Here is a 19057-nt window from a genome sequence, read left to right on the forward strand (position 1 = left end):
AGCCTCGGTATCCAGCAGCAGATGATGGATAGAGAAAATGTGGTCTTTATACACAGTGGAGTACTATTCAGCCATAACACAGGATGAAGTCCTGTTATTCTCAGCAACGTGGATGGAACTGGAAGATATTATGAAATAAGCCAGGGACAGAAAGTTACACAGCACATGTTCTCTTGTGTGGAAGGCAAAAAAGAGTGGATCTCATGGAAGTTGAAAGTAGACAGAGGATCCTAGAGGGTGAGAAGGGTGGGGGAAGAGGGAGATAGGGAGAAATTTGTTAAAGGATACAAAATTATAGCTGGATAGGAATAAGTTCTAGTGTTCTATAACATAGGATGACTATAGTTAATAGGAATATATAGTTTCAGGCTGGGAGCGGTGGCTCATGCCTGTAATCCTAGCACTTTGAGAGGCTGAGGTGCGTGGATCACCTGAGGTCAGAAGTTTGAGACCAGCCTGGCCAACGTGTAGAGAAACCCCGTCTCTACTAAAAATACAAAAATTAGCCGGGCATAGTAGTGGGTGCCTGTAACCCCAGCTACCACGGAGGCCGAGGCAGGAGAATAGCTTGAACCTAGGAAGCAGATGTTGCAGTGAGCTGAGATCACACCACTGCACTCCAGCCTGGGCAACAGAGCAAGACTTTGTCTCAAAAAAAAAAAAAGAATATATAGTTCCAGATAATTGGAGGAAGGGTATTGAATGTTACCAACACAAAGAAATGATAAATGTTTGAGATGGTGGATATGCTAATTATGCTGATCACATACATTACATGTATTATAACATCACTGTGTACTCCATACATATGTACAGTACACAATTATGTGTCAATTAAAAAAAGCTGAACTTAGATAGGAATGCCTATGAAGTAGCTAGCTTTTTCATATTTTAGATATAGACCTTAGGCATTTATTTTAAGTAAACTACCCTTGGCTTCAGGAAACGTTTAGTATTTGAATTTTAGCCTTGCATTTTATAATACAGAGAAGTAAAACTGTAGGCTTGCTTTAGATACAGTCACAGGGGTTTGCAGTGATGACTTTTTTATGTAATAAGGGGGAAATATACCTTAATTAATAGGCATACATGCTCATTTTTCTCCCTCGTACACATTTTTAGTTGTTGTCCAGACATTGTGATACTTATATAAACAGTATGCGATATCCTAGGTAGGAATCAGAATTTTAAGGTAAGAATATTTAGAGTTATATATGTTTCAAACTTTCAAACTAGGCATTTTACATGTCCATTATATAACCGTAATTAAATTTTCAAAAAGACAATACCTGTCTTTAATATGGGTGATGCGCTAGCATTTTTTTTTCTTTTTTTTTTTTTTTTTTTTTTTTTTGAGACAGGGTCTCACTTTCTCCCAGGCTGGAGTGTAGTGGTGCGATCATGGCTCACTGCAGCCTCAGCCTCATAGGCACGAGAGATCCTCCCACCTCAGCCTCTCAAGTAGCTGGGACCACAGGTGTACAACACCATGGCCAGCTAATGTTTAAAATTTTTTGCAGAGACAGGGCCTCCGTCTGTTGCACAGGCTGGTCTGGAATTCCTGGGTTCAAGTGATTCTCTTGCTTCATCCACCCAAAGTGCTGTGATTACAGACATGTGCCATTGCCTGGCCCCATATAAATGGGATGATGACTTGAGACTAGGAGTTCCACACCAGCCTGGGTAACAAGGTACAAGACCCTGTCTCTACAAAAACTAAAAAAACTAACTGGTCATGGTGGCACCTGCCTGTGGTCCCAGCTACTCCAGGAGGCTGAGGCAGGAGGATAACTTGAGCCTAGGAGTCGAGGCTGCAGTGAGCTCTGACCTTGTCATTGCATTCCAGCCTGGGTGACAGAGTGAGACCTTGTCTCTTAAAAAAAAGTTACTGGCTACCTGATTTTTCATAGGAAAAAAACCTGAACTCTGATCTAAACCACATACCTCGTACAAAAATTAACTCAAAATGGATCGTGTGCTAAAATGTAAAATGCAAAATAAAGATGAAAAGAGGAGCTAGAGACTGGGAGAAACTATTTGCAAACCACATGTCTGATAAAGGCCTCATATCTATAATATATAAAGAACTATCCAAATTCAGCAGTGAAACCAAATCATCTAGTTTGAAAATGAATAAAAGACCTGAAGAGACATTTCAGATAACATACAAGCACATGAAAAGCTGTTCAACATCATGAGCCATCAGAAAAATGCACACTAAAGCCACGTCACTATACACCTATCAGAATGCCTAAAATAAAAAGTAGTAACAAGACCAATGCTGGTGAGGACGCAGGGAAACGGGATCACTCACACTTGGCTGGTGGGAATGGAAGATGGTACAGCCATTCTGGAAAACAGCTTGACAGTTTCTTTAAAAACTCAATGTGCAATTGCCATAGGATGCAGCACTCACATTCATAGGCAGTTATCCCAGAGAAATGAGGACTTATGTTGACACAAAAGCCTTTATGTATCTCTTCATAGCAGCATTATTGATGAAGGCTAGAAACTGGAAACAGCCTGGAGACTGCTCAGCAGGTGAATGGTTAAACAAACTGGTGCACCCAGGCCCCAGATACCACTCTGCAGTAGTTAATGACATCCTTGTTCATCAGTCTTTCAAACTAGAAACCACCATCGTGCTTACTCCCCTTTTTTCCATCCTGGGTCTGAGTGGATTTCATTTTGCATTTCTTTCCAATGTATTTTCCCTCTGTCCTTTCTGGTTGCGCCTCATGCCTGATTTGAACTGTTTTAAGAGCCACCAAATTGCTTCTCTGCCTCATCATGGAATCCTTTCTACACTTCATGCCCCACATTGTCATTGGAACAATCTTTCCAAAACATGAACAAACTAACTTAAAAGAAATATCCCAGGTAGCCTTCCAGATAAGTATAAGCTTTCTGTTAGAAGTTTGACTTCTTGTCTATAGGGAACCCCAGGACTGTAGAGAGACGGATTTGCTGTCTGCATTTTCAGATCAGGCAGAAATCCCTGGAGGGGCCCATGTGGAATAGTGGCACAAATACCGGTTCTAGAATCAGAAGCCCTCATATCCTAGTTCTAACACTAGCTGGATGTTCTTGGGAAAGTTTTGATTTCATAACCTCAGAAACTCCATTTCTTAAGAAATGGAGATGGGAAAACATACTCAAGGGATCACACAAGGCTGCTGGGAGGAGCGGATGAGGGGCATGGTGAACATGCTGTATAATCCGTGAAGTACGTCGTATGTGTGAGAAGTGGAACTGTGTGGATAACGGTTCTGGAATCATTGTATGAAAACGATAGAAAGCACATTCGTAGTTCTGCCTGATGATACCACTGGGCACCTGTGTTGTAAGTGACTGCAACATGGGTGAGGCCCGGGTCAGTACAGCTCACAGTTTGGTTTCCATGCAGTTAGAAAGGCCGGAGAGGACCCTTCCCCCCCCAGCTGTAGGAAGGAGGCGGCTGTCTCCTGCCTCTATTTGGTGGGATTGTCTGTGGCTCCTTGGGGACAGGAATGCAGGGAGTGGGGGAAGAAAGCCGGCCTGACTGCTCGCTAGTCACCCTTCCCCCAGGAAGGAGTGGAGGGGTCATTTCGTGGTAACTTGCCAAGTCTTTCTTAACCCATCTGCTCTTTGAAATGACCAGCATGACAAGTAAAAGACCCGTTAGAGACAGATGGGCTGTGTGTCCCGTGCGTTTATGGGTTTGTGGCCTCAGAGCTGCCAGAACTCGATAGCTTTCTGGGGAACGGTGGGTCAGCCAAGGGGCTGAAAATAGTAAGAGGAAGAAAATTCACCCTCACTGCTCTGGTCTGGGAGTGATTACTGAGGGGAGCGGCATGGAGGGCCCAGCCGTGGGGTCCCTCTCAAGCACACCCTCACCGCAGTGGGAATGCGGGTCTCAACCTCCCTAGGCCTCCGTGATTTTCGTCTGTCACATACTCACCTCCAGCAGGGACGTCTATGGTGATGAGATGAGGGAGCATCATAGCACATGTGGCACTTAGTAGGCTTGTGGTGAGTGGACGCTGGCGTCAGTGGAACAGGAGACTGGGAGCTGCATGTGGACGCACTCACGTGCTGGTTGCATGAGTGGACAGAGGAGAGAGGGACGCTCTGCCGTTCTCCTTTTGGTCTGTCACCCCCGCTGTTGTGAACAGAATCCGTGAGTGTATTCTGTTGCCCCAGTCAACTTGGTAGGCTGATTGCTCAATTTTTTGCTTCCACTTTTGATTTCTTAAGAATGGGAAAAGGAATACTTCAGTTACTTTTCTGGTTGATGGCATACATTCCTTGATATCACCTTAATGCTTTTTAATTTCTATGTATTTTGGATGCTGGAGCTTGCCTGACATCTGTGTTTTTAGGCCTCACCCTTGCGCATAACTGTTGGCCACACCAGGACCAGAGAGAAGTGACCAGACCGATTGGTAGCAGGGCTAGGACTGGAATTCTCCAGCCTTTTGACGCCCAGCAGGCTCTGTTTTCTGTATTGCACTGCTCTTCCCTATTTCGACCCCTGTTAGGACAGTGGATGTGAAATGTAGCTGGACGCTTTGGGGGGTGTGCTAGGAGTGTGGCAGATGCCTCAAACTGGCATTTTCCCTTGATTCCGAATTCTCATGGCTCAGAGTCAGTCTCTAGGCTACTGACCGGGAAGACACAGGAAGTTGTTTTGTATGACAAACTATGCCAGGGCATTTTTTTCACCCGGCAATTTATTTGGTTTGGGCTGGAAGAAATCTCTGATATTGGTTTCTTTGCCAATATTATTAGGGAGTGGAGCCTGACTTGTTAACTTAGTCCGATTCATAGTGCTTAGAATCTCAGTGAGTGTGTGTTGAACGGAGCGGAAGTGTGAGAGCATCTTGGACAGTGGTTTGCAAACCTAGCTGCATCTGGGGGGCTGTGAAAAACACATGCGTGCTTACTCCAGACCAGTTGAAATAGAATCTGCAGGAATGGAGCCTGGGCAGCTATAGTGCTGTTAAAAACCCCCAGGTGGTTCTGATATACCCTAAAGGTTGAGTAAAGGTTGAGATCCACTGATCCACAGTGAATTGGAGTCCTGGATCATAGACATGCCTTATGCTTTCACCAGCTTAGAATGGTTCTTGTGCTTTAGAACTGTAAAAAAGTGTTATGCAAACAAGTGTGGAAATAGCCTAAATGCCACATCCTGTTACTACCTGTCATGAAGTACATTTACCAGTTATTCACTCTATTCTGATCTCTACCCATTCCACCTTTTCTTCATGGAACAATAATTTGACAGTTGGTTATGCAGAACCATTGCCAGTCCAGTTTGATTGGCAGGAAACGATTTTGGGTATGAAGTACCCTTTAGGCATTTATGGAACTCTTGTTTGTACCACCGCTGTGCTGGACAGTTTATAAATATTACTTCTTTAAACAAGGCCTGTGAAGTCAGGCTGCCTGGGTTTTGCTAACTAGCTGTGTCATTTGGGACAAGTTTTTAAGCATATATAAACCTGACTTTCATCTATGAAATGGGATGACAAGGGGTCATTATCATCTCACATGATCGTGCAAATGTGTGTGTAAAGTGCCTAGTTTGGTGCCTAACACATAGTAACTACTCAGTAAAGTAATTATTACACCATCATCATCATATTTAAATGTAAATATTAAGAGCTAATAAATTTGTAAAAAGTACTATACCTTTACCCCTTGAATCAAAGACTACTTTAGTTTTAAGCGGTTGGGTGAATTTATCACTTAAATATTGGCCTCTTGAATACCTTGAATTTCAATTGAACGTAGCCAGAGGATTTCATAATTGGACCGTTGCCTCTGGAACTTGGAGCTTTGTTTGTTTGTTTGGTTTCACTTTCTACACTAAGCATGGGGCTGTACGCACCTTTATGGTGACTTCTGGTACTGGGGAATCAAAGCTTCATTCGCTTCTTTGGAGGAGATGATCTTATGCTATATGAAGCACTCAGACTTTGTTAACTGTGTACCATCCAGACAAGACCAGGTGCTTCCCATGGCAGCCTTTCTTTTTCTTAGCTCTCTCATCAATCTAGCCTGTTCCTTCTATTCCTCTTTATACTAGAACTTCTCTTTGAACAAGGAATGTTGTTTTGTCACTACTAGGTCCCCAGCAATTAGTAATGCCTAGCATATACTAGGTGCCTCCTGAATGTTAATAGGTGATAATCTAGCAGAACACAAGATAAATCCACAGGTTGAGATTTAAGCTGAGTGGTATGAGCGCTGCATTGGCAAACTTATCAAATCAATTTTATTAATACAAGTTTAACATATCTTAGTAACTGACTTAGTTCAGGAATCATTTACTGAGTGTCTTCTAGGCCAGACATTGGGGACAGAAAGGTAATAATATATGATCCCTGCCTCATGCACAGGAAGTCTAGTGCGATGGATAGACACGTGCCAATGGCTGCCATGGAATACGGTGAGCATTAAGATAAAGGGGCACCCTGTGTGCCCTTGGAGCAGAGAGCAGGGCTTGCGTTCTGGGAACATGGGCTCCATGTGAAAACACAATTTAAATTTTTTTTTTTTTTTTTTTTTTTTTTGAGATAGAGTCTTCCTCTGTGGTCCAGGCTGGAGTACAGTGGTGTGATCTCGGCTCACTGCAACGTGCTCCCCCCAGGTTCAAGCGATTCTCGTGCCTCAGCCTCCCGAGTAGCTGGAATAACAGGTGTGCGCCACCACGCCTGGCTAATTTTTGCATTTATAGTAGAGATGGAGTTTCATCATGCTGGCCGGGTTGGTCTTGGACTCCTGACATCAGGTGATCCTCCCGCCTCGGCCTTCCAAAGTTCTGGGATTATAGGCATGTAAGTATTCATCCTTTTAAATATCTGCGGGTAGCACTTAACTTTAAATGGGTACTAATTAAACTATTGAATGACTTTAATATGGATTGAATGACTTTGCTTGGGCCTCGTTTTTAATTTCCTTCGTTAGAGGGAAAAAAAAGAAAATGCAGGTTGAATATCCCTCATCCAAACTGCTTGGAACCAGAAGTGTCTCAGATTTTTTTACATTTTTGGATTTTTGAATATTTGTATTATACTTGCTGGTTGAGCATCCTGAATTCAAAAATCCAGAGTCTGAGCTGTTCCAATGAACATTTCGTTGAGCGTCACGTCGGCACTCAGAAGTTGTGGATTTTGGAGTTTCTGGTTAGGGAGACTCATCCTGTATGGGCGCTGGATTGTCGCAGGAGTTCCGGACCAGAGATTGGGTGACTAGGGTTTGGTTTTCACTTTGTTACTAAACAGGCTGTTTTCTTCCATAAGCTCAGCTTTAGATCCCCCGGTTGTCAAAGAAGGGAATGGGCCATCTGATGTTTAAGGCCTCTGTTAGTTCTGACTTGGAGACACCTGGCTTCAGTTCATCTTCCTTAGGAGTGGACAAAGAATATGGGAATTTTGAAATTGTTAGTCAACATCTACAGGGTCGTTGCAGCCTGGTTTTGGGTAAAGGTCATCTTTAGTGAGCCCAGGGAGAAACAGTGGTTTAGCTGTCAGCTGAGAGGGGTAAGTGGTCCTATTAATTTTCCTCTGTGGTAGTGAAAGCATTGTTAAGGGTCACAGCGTTAGTGGAGCTGGCTGGAAAGAGGAGGGGAACTCGCTGTTACAGGTTATATTGAACGTGTTTTTAGTCACTAAATGCTTTTTATGATACGTTTTTCAGGATTTCAGTGTTGTATGATTTCTCTGTGTTAAGCACAGGAAATTTAACGTCAGCAAAAAAGAATGCTCTTTTTTTCTTTTTTTCTTTTTGAGATGGGGTTTCCCTCTTGTCATCCAGTCTGGAGTGCAGTGGCGTGACCTCAGCTCACTGCTACCTCTGCCTCCTGAGTTCAAGCGATTTTCCTGCCTCAGCCTCCCGAGTAGCTGGGATTACAGGTGCCCGCCAGCATGCCTGACTAATTTTTGTAGTTTTAGTACAGATGGGGCTTTGCCGTATTGGCCAGTGTGTTCTTGAACTTCTGACCTCAGGTGATCCTCCGGCCTCGGCTTCCCAAATTGCTGGGATTACAGGCATGAGCTGCCATGCCTGGCCTTGAATGTTCTTTCTGTGGGAATCTACAAAAGCCAGCTTTTGAGTCTAGTGGCAGGAAACCTCTTCTTCATTGTTTAGCTGTGCTGTGAGCTTGGAGGGCTTCAAGCCCTCAAGCCCAGCTGAAAAAGCTGTAGTATTTTATGTCAGTTGGCTGTCTTGGAGAAGTTAATGAGCACTGGGCTGGAGTGATACTGTCAGAGTTCATGAGCGGCTTGAGGGTCTCAAAGCCTAGATACTGGGGTTGCCCAAATACATCGGCTGGACTCACTATTTCTCTTGGGATTCGGGGGGTGGAAAATGCAGTGGTCTTAACTCTGCTCTTAATTTGATAGTGCTGTTATTAATGGTAGGAATGATTTCATGTGTTTGCATTTTGCTTTGTAATTCACAGAGAATTTTAAAATCCATTATCTGATTTTATTCCCTCAGCAGTTCTGTGAAAAAGGCAGAGCAGTTTTCATATCTTCTGTTTTCCCGTGATTCTCTTGTGGTTCACAGAAGCTAAGAGCCTTCACCAAGGTCATAGGGTGAATGAGTCGCAGAGCTGGGAGTAGAGTCTCAGGCTTCTAGTGACCCTGTTTCTTCCTGGAATAGCTCACTCTCGTGGCGCTATGCTCAGGTAACTGCACATGTTCGGTTTGGTCTTTTGTAAATCCCTGCCCCATTTCGGGGGAGGTTCTTGGGAGGCTTCTATTCATTTTGGAGCATTTAAGTATCTTGTCCTCTCTCCCTCTTCCCAGATGCATGGGCATTTCTGCAGGCCCCCAGGCTGGCCCTTGTGCGTGGGGGTGTCTCCTGCCTCCACGTTGCTTGCATGCCCCCTTCTGAAGGTGCTTTTCCCCGCATGGAACCCCCTCGTGCCTGCCTCCACGCTGCAGGCTGTTCGGTAAATGTTACTGACTGAGCATCGTTGTTTTCTAGAAATGGGACGGGGTAGGGATGCCAAGTTCTTTTCTGTGTGAAGGCTGCGATTGTATCATCTTGCCTTTCCCGTGTGTGCTCCTTGAGGGTGTCGCTGTGCTGCGGTCATCTGTGTTCCCTAGGGTGCTTCCCTTGGAGTCCCGGCCGTAGCAGACTTGCAGGCAGTGTTCATGGCCTAAATGAGAGGAAGGCCAACAGAGCCATTAAATCTGGAAAATGACAAGTGAGGGAAAGGAATTTTTATTTAAGGCGTGTGAAAAAGAAATCTTTTTAGCAAAGTTGACCTGTTTCTCAACTGGAGTTGAATTTCAGCTCAGAAAAGCAGCTGTGTGCCCAGAGGGCTTTGGGATTTCAGTTTGTGACAGATGAATTGAATTCGTTGTTGTATGAACGTATTATCCTTTTGTGGTTTTATTAGGCCTTTCTCCCAAATGGAATCGATTTTTCTATAAAAGTCACACTTCCTTTTTGAGAAGTCTAACACTAATTGTATGGGATGGTCTCCCAAAAGATTACCTGCCGGAACCGAACACACTGCCTCAGACTCACGGCCCCTGGTTTCTGCCTGTGCAGCTGCAGGGCAGAGAGGCACGCTCAAGCTGAAATCAAGACGCATGTCTGCATCTTCTCTTTCTTGACTGCTGTTTCGTCTCTGAGCTGGCCTGCCTTCAACGTCTAGGAGCTTGGTGGGTGTAGACACATTACGGTACGGAGGAGGGATATGGTGTTGCAACAGCCAGGAGACTCGCTGAAGTCTCTGTTCTCTTCCTGCTCACTGCTCTGACTTTGTATAAGTCACATGTGTAGGGCTGTGCACAGTGGCTTACACCTGTAATCCCAGGACTTTGGGAGGCCGACCTGGGAGGATCTCTTGAGCCCAGAGTTTGGAACCAGTCTGGGCACCATGGTGAAAGCCCATCCCTACAAAAAATAAAAATTAAAAAATTAGCCAGGTGTGGTGGCTCATGCCTGTAATCCCAGCTACTGGAGAGGCTGAGGTGCGAGAATCACTTGAGCCCGGGAAGTCGAGGCTGCAGTGAACCATCATTGCGCCACTGCACTCCAGCCTGGTCAGAGCAAGACCTTGTCTCAAAAAAAACAAAAACAAACAAACAAAAACCCATGTGTAATAGTGGCAGTAGTTAACTTTTGAAAGTTTGAAGAAAACTTCCTAAATCACCTGTGACCATGGACAACTTACTTAGCCTTTCTATGCCTCAGTTTCCTCATCTATGAAAAATGAGAGAATATGGTACTGATCTTGCAGGATTTCAATGAGAACTAAACGAGATCAAACTCAGAGCCTGGCACCTCGTGAGCCCACACTCAATGTTATTATTTCAACATTTTAGAGGAAAATGAATGCTAATGGGTCATTATGGCTAAACATAGTCTATCACTGGTGTTACTCATGGTATTGGAAGGAACGTGAATTCCATATAGATAGTGTGATGGAGAAAGTATTTTGGGCATTGGCAGTATTGATTCAAAGAACAAAGGACGTGTCTGTCCTGTGTGGAGAGCCGTTTCCGCTTGTTTCTTTAAATGCTATGGAAAAAGCAGTCGACCCTGTGCTCTCTGCCGGACAGCTTCAGTCTCCACGTATTGATTTGGCCAATTGTCGCTTGCTGTCATCATGGCAGCAGCAGTTGAAGGGACAGTTTGTCTTGATTTGCATTTTTGTGTCTTTGTGCTATTTATAGACAATTAAGACATGGAAACCTGTTTATGGCAAGCTGGCAAATTCAGCAAAACTTGGAAAAACCTGTTAGCACAGTTTGCACGTGTGCGGGCACAGAGCAGCCAAATAAACACACACGTTTTCCTGTATTTTAAAACTCTCTGGAAAAAAAAAAAAAAAAGACATTAAACCATTGCCCAGATGGCTTATAGAGCTAGAGCTATTTCCTTGAAGTACATGAGTATGGCTATCAGACATCTGAAACCCGAAGCCATGTTAAAACATCATTTTGATGCTACCCCGTATCCGCCTTTTTTTTCTGTTTGTAAGGGACAAGGATCCAGGAAGGAAAGTAACAGCTTACAAAGGCTTTTGTTACAATTAATCGTTCATGTTCTTTCTTTTGGTATCTTATTCTCTGTTTACATTTTTTTTTATTTTTACATTTTTTGAGACCGATCCTTGCTCTGTCACCCAGGCTGGAGTGCAGTGGTATGATCTCGGCTCACTCCAACCTCTGCCTCCCAGGTTCAAGTGATTCTTGTGTCTCAGCTTCCTGAGTAACTGAGATTACAGGCATGTGCCACCATGTCCAGCTAATTTTTATGTTTTTAGTAGAGACAGGGTTTCACCGTTTTGGTCAAGCTGATCTTGAACTCCTGAACTCAGGAGATCTGCCTGCCTCAGTCTCCCAAAGAGCTGAGAGTACAGGTGTGAGCTACCGCGCCCGGCCGCTGTTTCCATTTTGTAACACTAGCGTCACCCCAGTGTAGGGTGGCTAGGGGTATTCTTCTTTCCTGTTTCCTGGTGTATTTTCCTCTACAGTATTGATCACTCTTTAACATACTTTTTGGTTGTCTGTCTCTACCTACAAAAATATATGTTCCCTGTTATATCACCAGTGCTTGGCAGGTAGATAGTTAGTCAATATTTGTTGAATGGATGAATGAATGAATGAATGAGCTGAAAGAACCTTATTCTTCTTTCTTCTGTCACTTCCCACCAAATGCTTTTGGAAAATGCTATGTGAACAGGGATCGTAAGCAGGAGAGGTTACACACATGGCTGTGGGATAGCCCATCATCCTCAGATACTTGTCTGGAAGGAGGTGGAGTACTTGAGTAGAAATGATACAAGATAACTTCTTCAGAAAATCAGCCAAGTGTCACAGCTTTTCACACAGGCGTGTGATATTTGTGTATGTGTGTATGAAGAGCTGTCGTGGCCTAGAATCACTGGCCTTTAGATCCCTTGTACAGATAGAAAAGTAAAGTCGGAGGCCCAGGAATGCTGTAGGCCACCGAGGTAGAGTCCCTGTCTGCCCTTCTCAGTGCCCAATCACTTCTCACTGCACTCCCCTCTTTACTGCTAAAGTCACCTTCCCTGACTCTGAATGTGTAACCACGAGGGAGAAAATGTACTCCAGGCTCACAATTTGTGGAGAAAAAGCCCAGCAGCTGAAAATAATGTTCACAAAGTTTGTACCTCGAAAAAGTGGCCATTTCTATCATGTCTTTGAATTTCCTTGTTTCTCATACATTTTATAAACAAGACAGTAGAAGGAGATTCGGGAACAGCAACTTTAGAACAAGGGGGAAAAAAATCGAACCTAGAGCGGTCCAGTTTCTGTTTTCTTCTCAGTTTAGGGCTGAGGCACTTTAGCTTCCTGTCTAAGGGACTACTCAAATCTGATTAGAAGCCATTGTGGGCTGGTAATTATCCGTAATTTTAGGAAGACAGATGCAGCACCAACTCTGTTCTCTAATAGCAGGCTTATTAATTTTAAATTTGCATGGCAGGAGAAGCAGATGGCGAGGTGGGATAAGCGTTCTGTTGCTTGGTCATTGATAGCTTTTTACTTCCACGTATCACATGGGGATTTGGGACCCGGGAAGCCCGCTGAGAACTGATGATTATCTGTCCCCTAACCAGCTGGGTTCTTTTTCATCCTGAGCTCAGAAAGATTGCTCCTACTGCAGCCAGGGAAGACAGGTTGTTGACTGGTTAGAAATCATGGCAGGTTATTTTCTCCACCCGCAGTTCGCAGTGGGAAAGCAGAGCTATCAAAAAGTTGTCTTCTCTGTTGTATTTCAAATCTGGGTGTTTAAAAAGTTATGTAAGCAAATTAAGCATTTCTTTAACGGTAGTTGTGTGTATTCTTTGAAGGGGTGGCCTGCCCCTCCACACCTGTGGGTGTTTCTCGTTAGGTGGAACGAGAGACTTGAGAAAAGAAATAAGACACAGAGACAAAGTCTAGAGAAAGAAAAGCGGGGGCCCAGGGGACCGGGCGCTCAGCTTACAGAGGACCCACGCCGGCACCGGTCTCTGAGTTCCCTTAGTATTTATTGATAATTATCTTTACCATCTTAAAGATAAGGGAGTGGCAGGACAATAGGATCATTGTAGGGAGGAAATCGGCAGTAAGACATATGAACAAAAATCTCTGTGACATGAATAAGTTGAAAGGAAAATGCTGTGCCTTGAGATGCATATGCAAACATCTCCATAAACCTTGTAGCATTATTGTTTCAGTCTATCACATGGGGAGAAACCTTGGACAATACCTAGCTTTCCTAGGCAGAGGTCCCTGCGTTTGGCTGTGTAGGTGTCCCTGGGTAGTTGAAATTAAGAGAATGGTGATGACTTTTAACCAGCAAGCTGCCTTCAGGCACTTGTTTAACAAAGACACATCCTGCACAGCCCAAAATCCATTCAACCTTGAGTCACCGCAGCACATGTCTCTTGCAAGGACAAGGTTGGGGGTAGGGTCACAGATTAACAGCATCTCAAATACAGAACAAAATGGAGTCTCTTATGTCTACTTCTTTCTATATAGACACAGTAACAGGCTGATCTCTCTTTCTTTTCCCCACATTTCCCCCTTTTCTTTTCAACAAAACCACCTTTGTCATCATGACACCGAGATTACATACTTCTCAAAGTAATAGAATATCACAAAGCAAGTGGAGGCAGGATGAGATCACAGGAAGGCGTTAAAATTAAAATTAAAAATGAAATTTTGGGCATGCATAGTCATTGATAACATCTTATCAGAAAACAGGGTTTGAGAACAGACAACCTGTCTGACCAAAATTTATGAGGTAGGAATTTCCTCGTCCTAATAAGCCTGGGAGCGCTACAGGAGGCCGGGGCTTATTTCATCCCTTGGGCTTCAACCCTAAAAGGCGGCACGCCTCCAAGGGGGTCGTTGATAGGCCTACCCTCAGAGCGCATTCTCTTTCTCAGGGATGTTCCTTGCTGAGAAAAAGAATTCAGCGATATTTCTCCTATTTGCATAAGAAAAGAGACGGAATATGGCTCTGTTCCGTCTGTCTCACCGGCGGCCAGTTCAAGGTTGCCTCTCTTGTTCCCTGAACATTGCTGTTATCTTATTCTTTCTTCCAGATGCCCAGATTTCATATTGTTCAAACACACATGCTCCACAGACAATTTGTGCAGGTTAAGGCAATCATCACAGGGTCCTGAAGTGACATATACCCTCCTCAGTTTACAAAGAAGATGATGGAATTTAAGAGATTAAAGTAAAGACAGACATAAGAAATTATAAAAGTATTCACTTGGGAGAACTAATAAATGTCCATGAAATCTTCACATTTTATGTTTTTCTGCCGTGGCTTCAGCCAGTCCCTGCGTTCAAGGTCCCTGACTTCCCGCAACGTTCTCCCTCCCTTTTCCTCTATATAAATGTGCCATGGCGACGAAGGCTTGTTCATTCTCTCGATTTTGACGCAGGATTCTTCGACTGGTCCGGCACACTAAAAACAAGCCGATTAAACAGAGACACATAATTCCAAAATTTACTGCAGTAGAGTTTCCAATAGACTTAATCCAAGTCGTGGGGTTTAATCCATAAAGATTTTTTGCCACTTGATCTAACGCCTCAGCTCCAGGCACAATGTTTAAGTGACTTTGAGAGGCTTCAAAAATTTGTTCTTTTAATTTAGAAATGTCTAAAGTGAGATTATCTTCTCTTCCCTCTAGATGGCGTCTAACCATGTCCCAGTGATGTTTAGATTCATTATAAACTTGGGGTGTAATACAAAAATCTGACGTATTCCAGTCACACTGTAACTGGAAACGATGTTCCAAGCTCATGAGTCTATCTCCCACCCAAATGACAGTTTGCCTAAGATCATTAATTTGATTTGCCAATTTTTGATCGATACTAGATTGTGAATTCCACAACCTTGTGGAATTCTTTTGCCAATTGTCAACAAAGCTTACTGTCTGAACAGAAGAGTGCAATACAACTCCTGCCACAGTGGCTGTAGCTGTGACTGCAATTAATCCCATAATCACTGCAATTCAAGTAAAAATGAATCTTTTGGATCTATTTAAAACGCCTTTTAATACTTCAGTCAAAATATGGATGGATGGTGAGGCCTCCCACGGTCGGTCCATGGACACAGGGATCCACACGCCTTCTCTTGCTCTCACTAGCAGAATACGGTGCTGCCAATCAAAAGTCGAATCAATGCAAGTAAACAATCTGCAATTTTCACAAGTTAGTTTGGGAGTCTGGTTTAATAACTATATTTCCTATGACTAACATATAAGGGGGCTTTACACAACTTTGTAAAGGAACTGTTAGACTGGAATTTAGGTTGATAGAGTAAAATGGCTTATAATCTCTTGTTTCTATAGTTTGATTTCCAGACCAAATTCTAAGGCGGTATGAAGCCACAGTAAATCTCCATAATTCTGGATGTTCAGGACCAAAAACAGGACTTATCATTTTTGGTCTTGGAGTAGAGATTCCCTTTTCTCCCCATATCCAAGGGTAGAAAGACTGTAATTTTTTGTGCTTCTGTTTGTCTAAATTTTCCGTTAAGTCACTGTCAGCAGTTGGACTCACTAGTGCACTGGGACAGAATTGAGTTTGTCCTGTGCAATTGTGGTAGAATTGACCTTGAGGTGCCCAATCTATAACAGTTCCAAATGTATTGTTTTGTAATATCACCGCACTATCGGCCACACATTCTTCCCAAACTAAATCTTTTGATTCTTTGGAAATCTCCTTGGGGCAAGGTTTCCCTTTTGGCCTAAATTTTAATGATCTTTGATAAGAAAAGTCTTGTAAATAGTTTACCTGTGGTTTGAGTGACATTCCGCTTACCATGTGTTAAGTAAATCTACTGGTGGGACTGACAGTAGGTACTTCTACCAACCAACTTTGAATAGCAGGCATTAAACATCCTGGTGCTCTCCCTAGGCAAATAGGAGGATAATGGTACCCAATGGAAATATTTATCATCATTCCTTCTTCCTCCCGTTTGGCAGGGCAACGATCATCTGTGGGACCAGGTACCCACACACTATTATTAAAATATACTTCAATAGGATTATCCATCCATGTAACTGCCCGAATTAAGGGCGGGAAAGGCACATAGGCCCAGTAGGTATAATTAGCTGCAGCTGCTCCTGCAGGCATGGGGAGACTTACCACCGTTGATACAATCATTGAAGCTGTAAGCAGCATTTTTTCTGGGGATTGTGTCACCTTTGTGCTAGCTAGGCTTTTTCCAGCTAACGGTGTCAGCTTCTTTAACTGTGCCCAGGTCGGCAGCTCCACCTTCTTGGTGCGTGGTGACTTCATCTGTTCTTTTGATATCATCACTTGGTTCATCATGCGAGTCAATGGTGCTCGATTGCGGTGTTTCTGTCTCTGTGGAGGCGCTTTTCTTTGCATCTCCGATGGGTTCATTGTAGAACTTCAAATGTTTAGTGGGTATCCAAACAGGAAGCTGATTTTCTCCTGGTGAAACACAAGCAAAACCTCTTCCCCAGGTTATCACCTTCCCTATTTCCCATGTCTTATTTTTGTTGTCTTTCCACCAAATCAGTTTTCCTTCATGTGGACTGTTCTTTTTACCAGTAAGATGTTGTTCTGCAGAAGTCGTAGTCTGATTTCTATAAATGTTTAAAAAATTTAAAGTATAGAGTGCTAGATTAAGCTGCATCTGAGGATTGGTACACTCCTTACTGTCTCCCCCTTTTTTTTTGTTTAACTAACTGAGTTTTGAGTGTTCTATTAGTTCTTTCAACTGTGTCCTGTCCTTGGGAATTATCAGGAATTCCTGTTGTATGTGTAATATTCCACTGATTTAAGAATTTTTGGGAAGCTTTACTACAATAACCTGGTCCATTGTCAGTTTTAAGTTCTTCTGGAACTCTCATTACAGCAAAACAAGATAACAAATGTTTTTTAACATGGGAAGTACTTTCTCCTGTCTGGCATGTTGCCCATATGAAATGTGAATAAGTATCAACTGTTACATGAACATATGATAATTTTCCAAATGAAGGTACATGGGTAACATCCATTTGCCGTAATGCATTAGGACACAGACCTCTGGGATTAACTCCTGCCTCTTGAGTGGGCAGGTGTAGTACTTGACACTGGGTGCAGTGTTGTACAATATCTTTTGCCTGTTTCCATGTGACATCAAATTTGTTTTTTAACCCTGCTGCATTTACATGAGTCAAAGCATGAAGTTCTTGTGCTTTTATGAATGCAGAGGATACCAGTAAGTCAGCTCGTTCATTTGCTATAGTTAAAGGTCCTGGTAAATTAGTGTGTGCTCAAATATGAGTAATATAAAATGGGAAATTTCTTTTTCTTACAGTTTGTTGTAATAAATTGAACAACTGGTTTAACTGATCATCCATGCTGTATTTAATTAGAGCTGTCTCAACATCCCTTGTAGCCTGTACTACATCTGCAGAATCTGATATAATATTAACAGGTTGATTAAAATCTTGTAACACTGTAATGACTGCAACCAACTCTGCTCTTTGAGCTGATTGATACTGAGTTTTGATTACTCGCTCTTTTGGTCCTGTGTAAGCCGCTTTTCCATTGCTGGAACCATCAGTAAATACTGTCAGAGCATTTTCTAAAGGCTCATGCCTGGTAATTTTAGGTAAAATCCAAGTAGTCAGTTTTAAAAACTGGAAGATTTTTGTTTTTGGGTAATGATTATCAATAATTCCCACAAAATCAGCAAGGCCAATCTGCCATGCACCAGAATTGATAAAGGTTTGCCTAACTTGTTCCTTGGTTAAAGGAACAACTGTTCTGTCTGGGTCATTACCACACAATTTTATTATTCGTAATCTTGCCTGACCAATTAATGTAGCTATTTGATCCAAGTACAATGTAAAAGTCTTAATTGTACTGTGAGGAAGGAATGACCACTCCACAAGATCCGTATTTTGAATAATGATGCCTGTTGGAGAATGTATAGTAGCAAAAATCAAAAGTTGGAGTGGGGCTAAAGGATCTATTCCACTTATTTGCGCTGACTGAATTTTTTCTTCCACTAATTTAATTTCTTTTGTTGCCTCTGGGGTTAATACTCTTTTACTATTTAAGTTTGGATGTCCTCTTAGGATAGAGAACAAATTTGACATGGCATAAGTAGGAATGCCTAGAGTTGGCCGAATCCAATTAATATCGCCTAGCAATTTTTGAAAGTCATTTAATGTTTTTAATGTATCTTTCCTTATTTTTATTTTTTGTGGCTTAATTTTTTTATTTTTTATTTGTATCCCTAAATAATGAAAAGGAGCAGAGGTTTGGATCTTATCAGATGCTATTGTTAGTCCTGCGTTGGCAACCTCTGGTTGCAGAAATGTGTAACAGTCAATTAATTTTTCTCTTGTTTCTGCAGCACATAAAATATCATCAATATAGTGAATGATATAACAATCTGAAAATTTGTCTCTAACTGGTTGAAGGACTTGACCTACGAAAGTTTGACAAATAGTTGGACTATTAAGCATTCCTTGAGGTAGTACTTTCCACTGAAACCTGACGGCTAGTTCTTTATTATTTATGGCTGGTATAGTAAAGGCAAATTTTTCACAATCTTGCTCTGCCAGAGGAATGGTAAAAAAGCAATCCTTTAGATCAATTATAATTAAAGGCCAGTCTTTTGGGATCATGGCCAGAGAGGGCAATCCGAGTTGAAGAGGCCCCATGGGTTGAATTACAGCATTTACGGCTCTTAAGTCCATTAACATACGCCATTTGCCGGATTTTTTCTGAATTACAAATACAGGAGAATTCCAGGGTGAGAATGAAGGCTCAATGTGTCCCTTTTCTAATTGTTCCTTTGCTAATAAATGTAAAGCCTCCAGGTTTTGCTTCGGTAGCGGCCACTGATTTACCCATACCGGTTTTTCTGTTTTCCAAGTTAATGGAATGGGTTTAGGAGGCGCTACAGTGGCCGCCCCTAAAAAGGATACCCTATTCCTTTTCTTCCTTGATTTTTCTTAGTCTCAATTGGGACTTTAATGCCATTTTCGTTTTTTCCTAATCCCTTTCCTGGTATATATCCCATTTTAGTCATGATTTTTTGACTCGTGGGGCTG

The 19057-nt window shown here is 42.6% G+C and overlaps 1 long non-coding RNA gene across 1 annotated transcript; it reads right to left on the bottom strand.

Moving 5' to 3' along the window:
• Positions 1-13367: 13367 nt before the first annotated feature.
• On the bottom strand, positions 13368-15183 carry LOC140711313 (uncharacterized). The gene is made up of 2 exons (XR_012092499.1): positions 15025-15183; positions 13368-14436 (listed from the first exon to the last, which is right to left on the bottom strand). It is a non-coding gene; the product is annotated as an uncharacterized lncRNA (long non-coding RNA).
• Positions 15184-19057: the final 3874 nt, after the last annotated feature.

The sequence above is a fragment of the Chlorocebus sabaeus genome, unplaced genomic scaffold, assembly GCF_047675955.1.
Source record: "Chlorocebus sabaeus isolate Y175 unplaced genomic scaffold, mChlSab1.0.hap1 unalloc_scaffold_601, whole genome shotgun sequence".
Taxonomy (NCBI): domain Eukaryota; kingdom Metazoa; phylum Chordata; class Mammalia; order Primates; family Cercopithecidae; genus Chlorocebus; species Chlorocebus sabaeus.